We start from the raw sequence: 10,567 nt of genomic DNA, 5'->3' as shown, positions 1-10,567 counted from the left end.
CTAGGGAAAGAAGAGAGGGATATGGAGATTAAAGCCAATGACAGCAGTTCTTGGATTGCCCTAGCCCCTCTACTGCCAGGATTTTCTCAATGAATCTCATTTTAAGTTTTTAGAAGAACACCGGGTTTTAATTTATTTATGGAAGGAAGGAAATTGTGTGAGGGATGAGTAAGCCTTCAACCAGTTAGCACTGTGTTGCGAAATCTCCCATGAGCGATTTTTACCAAAAATAGCATGTGTAACCAGAGGCAGGTAAAGGGGGAAAGATGGTCACGGGAATTCAAAAGGAATAAAGACATATTCTTTGGTTATTGTTTCTAAGGAGAGGAAAAGATTGTCCGAAAATCAAGCATCAGGAATGCTTTGCAAGGAATATGAATCAGAGTAAAGAGGGGATGTGTCCTCAACCAGAGCTCTACCACCCCCAGTTTTCAGACTTAGATTGAGCCAGCTGGTTTGTGGAGGAATGTTCGACGTTTTCTAGGAAGCAGCAGCAACAGTAGCATACTGGCCCCCCGGAACCTCAGGATAGTGATCATGAAACATAGGTATTTATGAGTTTAGGTTAACTCTAATACAAAATATTTTTAATTATGAAGTTGTTCAAAGTGCAGAATGCTTATAACCTTTATGAGCCTTCTAATTTCAGTGGCTAATTAGATATAAAATGAAAAATTTTGTCTGTTGCCTCAGCCACGTAGCGCAAAAGAGAAGAAAACAGCATACAAATGTGTACTAGAAATTAAACTGTTCTTAAAATTCATTACAGCTGTAGTAGCCCCAGTACACAATTACTTTCAATTTCAATATTTTTATTTTTAAGATGCAGAATGGCCTTTCTTTTGAATTCTCGAGTTTGTGAAGGGCAAGAATCTGTAATAAAATAGTGAAAAATGAAATATAGTTGGAAGTGGCTAAGAAACAGACATGAGAAGATGGTTTACAGGCAAAAGTCATCTCTACCATTCCATGAAAATGTCCTTGGCCACTCCATTCATTAAGTTATTAGAGAGGTTTATTGAGTGCCTATGGTGTATAAAAGGCCTTCCTGGGCATTATATGGAAATCAGATACTTAGAAAAAGCAACACTGATGTCCCCAAGGAGCTCACAGTCTAGCATACAAAGGATATGCCCACACATATCAGGATGGCAGAGGAGCATGGTGGTCACAGAGAGGCACAAATAAACATTGTCATGAGGGTGTGTTGACTTGGGTCAGGGTGGCCAGTGAGGCTTCTTGGGGAAAAGCTGGAATATACTCAAGTGTGGAGGCAGATGTTGGAGAGAGCGATGTGAAGTCATTCCCAGGGCATATATGATATGAATATAGGCAAAGTGAACCACCAAATAATCTAAACAGGGTCCAATGGGTAGCCAATTTTAATTCAAGAATTCTCTAATAAGAAAATAGTGGGAGAGAAAGCTAAAAGTGCAGCTGAAATAGAGCCATGGCTTAGTGGCCCTCCAATGCCAGGCTGACCTCTTCTGAAGGTTTGCCATACATCTGCCCACTCTTCTCACTCGGCGAACCAGGAGGAGAGCGGGCTCAAGCTCCTCTTCTCCCCTCTGCACCACTGCTCAGCCACCTCCTCTCTTCATGCCCACAACGGCCACCTCATGTCACCCCGTCCCAGTGCTGTCACTTTTATCTATCACCCTTTAAGGAGGCTCCCTACTTTTCCAAATGATGTTCAGCCCAATGAATTCACCATCCTTAAGAAATAATTTCTTTTTTCTGAGACTTGGCCACATTTAATCCTTTAAAACAAGTTTTAAGGGAGCATCTGACACTCATTTAGACATGGTCAAGCAGTTATTGCTAGGATAGCTGATAGTACTTCTGGATGGGAATTAGTATTAGTTTGGATCCTCTGAAAATCAGATGTCAGCATAGGATTAAACAGGAAAGGATCTGGTAATGGAAATGCCTGTGAGGACAGGCTTGGAAGGAAACCAAGTCTGGGATGGGAGAGACACCATACGCAAGTCTGACCTGTAATGGAAACAGACAGGAGGGGAGGCTGCGTGGAAGCTTCTTAGACTGTAGTCTAAGCAAGCTTTGGCAAAGCCACTGGGGATCCATTAGCCTCTCCCAGGAAGGGGGCATCCTTGTTATCCCCAAGCCCTGCACTAGGTCACTAGGAAGGAGTAGGAAGCCCAGCCTGGGCAAGGGTCCCGAAAGGCAGCACTCATGCCCTCTGTTAATGAGGAGGGCTACTAGGTCCATTCTTGTGGCCTTTAGGCAACCAGAAAACCAGAGAAAGGTGACAGCTTGGCAGGGCTTTGAGCCAGAGTGACCAGGGGGATGACGTGCATTGAGATGAGTCCAGTTTGACCATATGCAGAGTGCTAGGCATCACTGTCCATTCAGAGGATGGAAAGAAGGGTCTGAGGAGCAGTTGAGAGGATGGGATTGAGATTCCTGAGTCTTCTGAAATACGGCTGTAGTTCCAGGAGAGCAGATGCGACTGTGAAGGGCCAGAGGACAGCCAGAAGAAAGAAGACCCTGGTGAAAGGCAACCACGTGAGAAGTCAGAGGGAAGAACCCAAACTAATGACGTGTTTGGAGGAGGGTGAAGGCAGGAGGCGAGCCAGGGTGGGGCAGCCGGGGCCTGGGAGCCCAGGGGGTCAGTTTTCCCGGAGGTGGACGGGCTGTCAGAGTTAACTGTGCAGAGCAATCAAGGAGGGTGACTGGGAGGGAAGCAGCAGATTTCGGTGATTAGGGAAACTCTCACGAAGGTGAGTGGGGTGGAAATCTGAGTTGTGTGAGGTCAGGGCACAGATCAGCAAGTACAGACACTGTGTTTATGACTTCCTGGCAATGAGCAGGAAAAAACAGGACTTAAGGTGGGGAAACCAACCGATATTCTGAGAAACAGTATTTGGCGTCCAAAGATGACATAGGAAAACATACTATCACATAAAATGATATTCTAGAAAATACTGTGTTTCTCAGCTCCTGAAATGTCTACAAAACATTATATGTATCTGTTCTGGGATTCGTATTCTCAAGCAAGATGAAGGAATAGAAACAAGGATCTGGAATAATCTAGGCTATCACCTATATTTTTAATGTTATGCTCTTTAAAATGACAATGTCTCTTTCACCAGACAAGAACATTTTTATTCCAACTGATTGTCTCAGAAAGAAAGAAAGACAAATTTACCGTCTCTTGATTCTTTGGTCTAACTGGGGATTTTCTCAGCAATCCCCTTAACACACCACAGTTACCAAGCCCACAGCTGCTGAGGCAGCTTTTCCACAGGGAGCTCACAGCCAACAACTGAGAGATCAATACCTGCGCATGGTGGAAGACACCACCCTGACCTACTCAGAGGCTCACACCTTGAGGGGCTTCCCCGCACTCCCAACCCTCTCACTTCTCTGTTCTTGCAGATCACAGGTTGCTGAGAAGTCAGACAAAGCATTTAGTCACATAGATGTCCAGATGTCTAAAGATCAAGTCAGGTAGGACATTCTATCATGTCTCATTTATATGTGCTTTTATTTTGCATCTTTTCAGGGTATCTGATTGTTAAAGCTAAACTTTAAAGCTAAAGTTCAGACTCCTGAAATATTCATTTTCCCTAAGTCAGTGAGCTTGTGATGGCCAGAAGTGGAAGTGATTTCTTTCTGGTTCTCATTTTCTTGCTCCTGCACTGCCTCAAATGGAATTCAATATCATCTACTGACAAATGTACTCATTTTTTAAAACTCAACACACATACATACACACGCACACACACAATCAATTTTAGCTTGGAATACTTTAAATTAGACTCCAAAGTAACAGAATTTGGTCACTGCATTTTAGAAAAAAATGTTTCATTTTATTTTTGTAGGTTTTTTGCTTTTAAATACCACGCTCATTGAGTTGCTTTGCAATACAAAGTAAAACAACTGAAGAACAACTATTGAAAGGCTAAATCCTCACATGCAGGTTGTTCTGATGCTTGTCTATTTTGTTCATCATTTTTTCTTTGTTTACAAATAATAACTTTGCATGAAGTGAACAGATACAGTACATCTAAAATAACTCAACTCTATTTCAGTATGAGTTATTAAACTGCATGGGCTATAAACTGAAACATGAGCTGACAAAGGCCTCAATGACATTAAACCACTACTTATTCTTTCAAATGCAGGCACTGCAGGAATTCCAATGCCAATGAGAGCTCCAGCCACATAGCGCCAAACCCTCTAGAGGGCAATCTGCCAAAGCCCCTTTAACCACATGCCTGTAGGAATTTGTGAACTTAATTAAATGCACATACTAAGTAGTTAAACAGCAGAGTCACTGTTTATTCACACACATATCACTGAATCACCAGATGGCATACATTAGAGACCTAAACTCCTTGATGGTGTATTACGCATCATATGAAACACATGAAAACACAGGTAGGAATTGTCTTTAGTATTTTTTTCAGCATAAACTCTACAGATACAGTATAATGAGAAGGAAAATAATATTATAATAATAGCAAGCTGGAGAAAAAAGACTTTACAATATCTTAGACCCTGAACATTCAAGAAATACATTGCAGAAGTTGAACATTTGTTTTCAGAAGCCTTCTGAACATGTTATGACATGATTTAATTAATCATACACTTCCTGAATTATAATGTTGCCTGTGACCAGCATATGCAGCAGATACAATATTTGTGGTAAAGCAGAATACATAATATTTACTGATACCCCATAAATATTTCCTAGTAGACTTTTCTATCAAGAGTTTTATCAACACCAAAGTTCCTCCAATATATAACAATGGATTATGCCAGGGAAGATGCTTTGGAGCCCACCTTTTCTTTCATAACAGGACTAAATGGGACCATGTAGCAGGCTGGGTTTGGTGAGCAGAATTTAAGGTGGCTTCAACTCCTGGTATTCAAGCCCTCATACAATGGCCTCTTCTTGAATGTGGTGGGACATCTGATTTGCTTCTAACCAACAGAATATGGCAAAGGTGATGGCACCCCTCTGATTACATTATGTTATATCAGGTTGTCTTGCTAGCAGAGTCTCTCTCTTTCTTTGTTGCTGGCTTTGAGGAGGTAAGCTTACCATGAATCCTACGGCAGCAAGGAAATGATTCTACTGATACACGAGGGAACTTGGAAGTGGATCCTTCCTCAGTGAAGCCTCTGATGAGAATTCAGCCCTGGTGGAAACCTTAATTGCAGCCTTATAAGATAGTAAAGATATATAGTTTTAAGCCTTTACGTTTGTGGTAATTTGTTACGCAGCAGGTAACTAATGCAAACCATATGTGAAACTTAATCCATTCTGGTATAAGACGAAGCTTTCTAAAGTTCAGTCTCAAAATATGATCTATGTTTAAATATCCAATGATTCTGTCAGTTTTAGGAAAGGGCAAGTTCATTAACATGTCACTCAAGACCGTTCAGAATCTAGTCTTCTGTCCCATATCTTTCTTATCATCCTGCACCATACTTGGGCCATACTCAACTACTTAAATTGTTGGGAACAGGTCTTTTTCTTTCTGAACTCCATATTTCACCTGTACATGTGAATAACTCTTTTTATCCTTTAAAACTCAGCTCAGAGATCATATCCTTTACAAAATCCGGACTGGGCTGTCCCACAGCTCTTACGCATGACTTCATCAGGACACATTTACTGCAGTGATCACTGTCATAAGTCTCTCAGTAAACTACAAATTTCTTAAGAACCAAGAAAACTTGTCCATTTAATTATTTAAATCCTCAACATCTCACACAATGGAAGAAACACAGTGGAAATATTGAATCAATTGTTTAATATTATGGCACAATTACAGTTTTTTTTAAGCTAATAATCACACTAACAATGATTGCTTTTCACAATGTAACTGCTGACAGGATTCTGCCTAATAAACTGATGAACTCATGGGCCCATTCACATTGTAACTACATATAAATACAGGTTAAATTTCTAAACGCTTTGAAATGAGATGATTTACTTGAAAACTCTAAATATCAGTTCCTGACTATGTGTCTCTTACTAGACATTGCCCGTAGCATCAGGGAACTGCCTCGCCCTTTCTTCAGCACCCTACACCCAATGACCGGCCTATATAGGGATGCAAAGACCACGGGCCTTGCCTCAGTTAGGACACTCAAAAGAGCTTTCTCAGCTCCAGAACTCCCCACAGAACGAGCTAGGGCAGTTCCTGGGCAGGTCAAACTTCTCCCTCTACCCCATCCTGCTTTCCTCTTGAAAGCACTCCTCAAGGAAACCTTCTGTACTCAATTCTCATTTCAGAATTTGTTTTCAGGGAACTCAGTGGAAGACAATGGTCCTGGCTGAGTGTGTAATTTTGAAAATTATGAAGCAATTGTTATACACTATTTTCACTGTGATGCTGTATTATTTGTAGTGAAGCTGAACCCATCCATAACATGAATTTTCAATGTTTATTCTCTTCTGTCCAGGGCCAGGAATAGGGAGAGGTGAGTAAGGCATTCACTTCAAATGTAAAATGTAAAGGAGCACCACAAAGCAGTAATCAAGATAAATAATATTTTAATGCAATATTTTAAAAAGTTGAAGCTAATGCAAAAAATAGATGATGAACAAAATCAGCATTTTAAGTAAAGACAGAATGAGTATTACTGTTTTTTTCTTATGCCTCAGGCTCCGGTAGAATTTAGCATGGTACTATTTCTACTCAAACTGAACAGAACTAGCTTTCAGAAAGAAATATTTTCTTTCAAATTTCAAGTTGTATAAAGTACACAACTTAAATGGGCCCTCTGTGATGTGGCTCTGATTTATCTGTCAAGCCTCATTTCTTAACACTGATCCCCTCCTCCCACAAACATACATAATTTCCTACCTAAAATGTACACCCATAGAGATCCTGTTGGAGCTCCTAAAATGTGCTATGGTATTTAGGCTCTGTGCTCTGCCTATGCCACCGCATTTGACTCTTCCCCACCTGCTCTCTGTGTAGCTGGTTTCTATCTATCCTTTGGGTTTCAGCCCAAAAAGCTCTGAATTTGGGAATCCTTCCTGGTTCCCACAAGATTGAATTAGTTCCTTCTAGTTTACCCCATAACATCAATACTTATCCCTATAGAAATATGTCTTAGTCCAGATAATTTTGGTAATAACAAATAGAACCCCATTTTACATAAAACAAGCTAAAAAATGATAGAAAAAAAATGTGCTGGAGTATCTCACGGAGCCTGAAGCAAAGTTGAACGACTATGCCTCAAGAAAGGTAGGAACCAATGGAAATGGGCTACTGAATGCTCAACCTCCCTCCCTGCTTCTTGTTGAATTTTTGCTGCCTCTTGTCACTATTTCTCTTCTATATCTCTCTCAAAGTCTAGGTATTTATTAGATATCTCCATGTCAGGTCAGCCACCTCTCCTCTTCTGGCCCCAAGCTCCTATTTACCCAGTTCAAGCACTTTGGCACACTAGCATTTCTCAACCCCAGTCCTTAAAGACAAGAAAGACATTCTGACTGACCAGTTGGAGTTGAGTACCCATCTCTGGGATAATCAGTATGGCTAGGGGACACAGAGTCTTATATTTGAACATGGCTATTGTGGCCCACTCCTGTAGGTAGGGAGCTGTTCTCAGACAAGGGAAGACAAGTTATTGGTGATCACACTGCAATGTAACTGTCTGTTTATTAATTAATATCTACTACTAGTCTACAAACTCCATGAGTGTTCAGTCTGTATCTGAGTTTCCACTGAGTGTCTATTAACTGATAGAGTAGTCAGTACAAAGGAGGTGGTCAATAAATAACTATTGAATAAATGAAAATAATTGTATCTTTTCCCTTTTATTAGTACCATTGTCAGTAATAAAAGTTGTTTGGGTTAATAATGAAAGTATTAATTAAAAAGTTGCTTCCCTTTTCTAGTTTTCAAAACAACTAGCTAGAGAATTGAGAGACTGAAGCTTTACTCACCATAGATTGGTGATGAATAGGACTGACTCGCTCCTCCCTATCATATATTTCTTAATAGAGACTGATCTTCTTAAAGCTAGTATTTCCTAGAAGTTGAACGCTAGGCATAGGTTCATTGAAGACTCAATCACCTCTTGAATTACAAAGAATTTTTACTCCACTTGAAGTTTTACTATTATTCATAAATGACTCAAGTTAACCAGCCATGAATTTTTCCACTGAGAAATTCCCAACTGTTAAAGTGTCTTAGGGGATTGAAGTACTAGTTCTTAGGAGGGCTACGTATGTTTGGGTATGCTTACACAATTTTTAAATCTTGGTTTATAAACTAACATTTATTTAAGTGCCTGCAAGTAGTTCTATTCAATTTCCAATTAAAAAAAAAGATATATGACAATATCAAATGTTCCTATATCCATGATGTGAGCACATATTCTTCTACAGACACCTAACTCACATAATCCTGCAATCAGGATAGTTTAGCTCTCTAATGTTTAATAATACCACTTGATGTCTGCCTGGGGGAACTTCCTAAGGTCATGCAGACTTTGGTTTAAACCACTTTACTGAGGTGCAGTTCTTTCTCTTATTGAGTCTGCTTCTTCATTGCAAAACAATGACCAACTCTTCCTTCTCCCAAGTCTAAGGAAATAACATCTCCCTAAATATTTTTTTTTAATGGATGAAACAGACTATTAGGACATTTTCAGCCCAGGACAGCTCTACCTAGGAATATTGCCTGAAAATCCTTGTCTGGCGAAACTTACTGGTCCACTTATTTCCAGTGAGCCTGGACCAGAAAACCTGCAGATAAGCCCAGTTTTAAGCACTGGTTGGACTTGCACTGTTGCAGAAGAGTAACCTTGCTTTGGTAGAAGATCTGAATTTCTTTATCTACATGATCTCTGTACTATACCCTTCAGTCAATAAAATTCTTCTGGAATATGGCTGATTGAATTTCAAAATAAAGGACATTTGGGGGTTTATTTGAAGGCTTTAAGTATTATTGCCTGCAGACAAAGTATTATTCCTTGTCTGATGGGGTAAATGGCAGAGACAAAGATGGGTTAGAGGTATTGTCTCTGAGGGTTGTTGAGGGTCAGCTGTTGAGTTCCCAGGATCACATCATTAGTAATTCTATCTTCCAGTCCATTCATGTCCCAGGCAAGTAGGATCCAGGTTTTGTTAATCCACCTCTCTCTCACTCCCTTTCTCTACCCCCATTGCACCCTCAGTACACATACATATCCATACTCAGTCTCTACCAGTGCCCTTGTCGTCTGCTCTGAAAACTTGGCCATTCATCAAGGTGAAGTACTTTTCTAAGGCCCCAGGAATATATTAACCTAAATGAAAAATTCCTTCCAGACTTATTTTGGTGTGGAACCCGGCAGTGCTGAATGGAAGCTAAGAGGGATAAATCAGAGGGCAATTAATTGCTTTTCTACCCTGGAGGCTGGAGATTTCCCGTCTTTGTTTATAATGATTCTGCTAGAAAATGATCTCATTCCTCTCATTTAAACTTTGTCATCACGATCACTGTCAGAGCAAGGAGGCTAGTGGACTAAGTTAAGATGATGCCCAAGGACCTCTCAAAACTCTGCCTTGGGTGCCTCCTGGAGTTTTTCTTCTTCTGTACAGAGAAACTAACGGTCACTGTGACTTTATCTGTACTCTTCCCAAGTATTGGTTATGACTGTCCCTCCTGGTCCCTGATTTAACAATGACTGTTGGCTCAAAAGGAAACTACAACACCAGGCAAGTTTGTGCAGCAATATATGGAAAGAAAGTTGGAAGAGGCCACCAAACGTTTTCCATATTTAAATAATAAGCTTTTATTGGCTTTTTGCATACATACACCAACCCTCCCCCCATCCCCCCACCCAGCCCCGCCAGCCAGCTCCTTCCAAATTCTGCAACTCTGAGAGAAGACCTGAATTTGTCCCCTGGAATTGCTAATGCAGTCAGACTGTGGGATGTAACTATCTGGGGTATGGTTCTGGCACAGAACTAAGTAGGCATCTGGGCAATTTGCTTCCTTCTGGTTTATAAAGGACAGTCAATAGCACAAGATCCAGGAACAATTTGCCAAAGTCATCCAGTTGGCATTGCAGCCCATTTTAGAGCCATATCTTTTGGTTCTTCATCCAAAATTCATTCCTTCCCCTTTAAAGCACAATTTCACAAAAAGAGAATGGCTTTACGTGCCATCATTTTTTTCTTAAAATAACTTTTTCATGGGAATGAAAATATTTAAAAATTCTGCTTGAAGAGACATAGTTAGGCTGGAGGAAGGAAAAACAAGGACATGCAAACAGAACAGAGAGATGCCATAGGGGGAGAACAGACCAGACCCCAAGGTCTGTGCCTTATATGGAAAGGGGACAGCTCTCCCTGAATTCCGTCCTTCTGATGTGCCAACTAAGACCCGGATGTCAGCCTCCTCCCTCTTGGAAGGAAAAAAAGTTTCTAGTTGTCTATTATGTCACCTTTAGCCAATCATACCTCTCCACGCCCCCTAGGATAGCTTGCCCACTCCTCCCCCTCCTAATCCCTTATAAGCCCCCACCTCCCTGACTGGGAGTGACTTCCCTGGCCTGTAATACCCAGACCACGGAACATCACCTGGGA

The 10,567-nt window shown here is 40.8% G+C and overlaps 1 protein-coding gene across 1 annotated transcript in view; it reads right to left on the bottom strand.

Annotated features, from left to right (window-relative positions):
- Nucleotides 1-10,567, bottom strand: part of SAMD5 (sterile alpha motif domain containing 5) — a 404,170-nt gene that overhangs the window by 30,840 nt on the left and 362,763 nt on the right. The gene's annotated exons all lie outside the window — the stretch shown is intronic.

The sequence above is a fragment of the Manis javanica genome, chromosome 13 (genome assembly GCF_040802235.1).
Source record: "Manis javanica isolate MJ-LG chromosome 13, MJ_LKY, whole genome shotgun sequence".
Classification (NCBI taxonomy): Eukaryota; Metazoa; Chordata; class Mammalia; order Pholidota; family Manidae; genus Manis; species Manis javanica.
The sequence above is the reverse complement of the archived record's forward strand: the minus strand, read 5'-3'. Positions and strand labels throughout refer to the sequence as shown.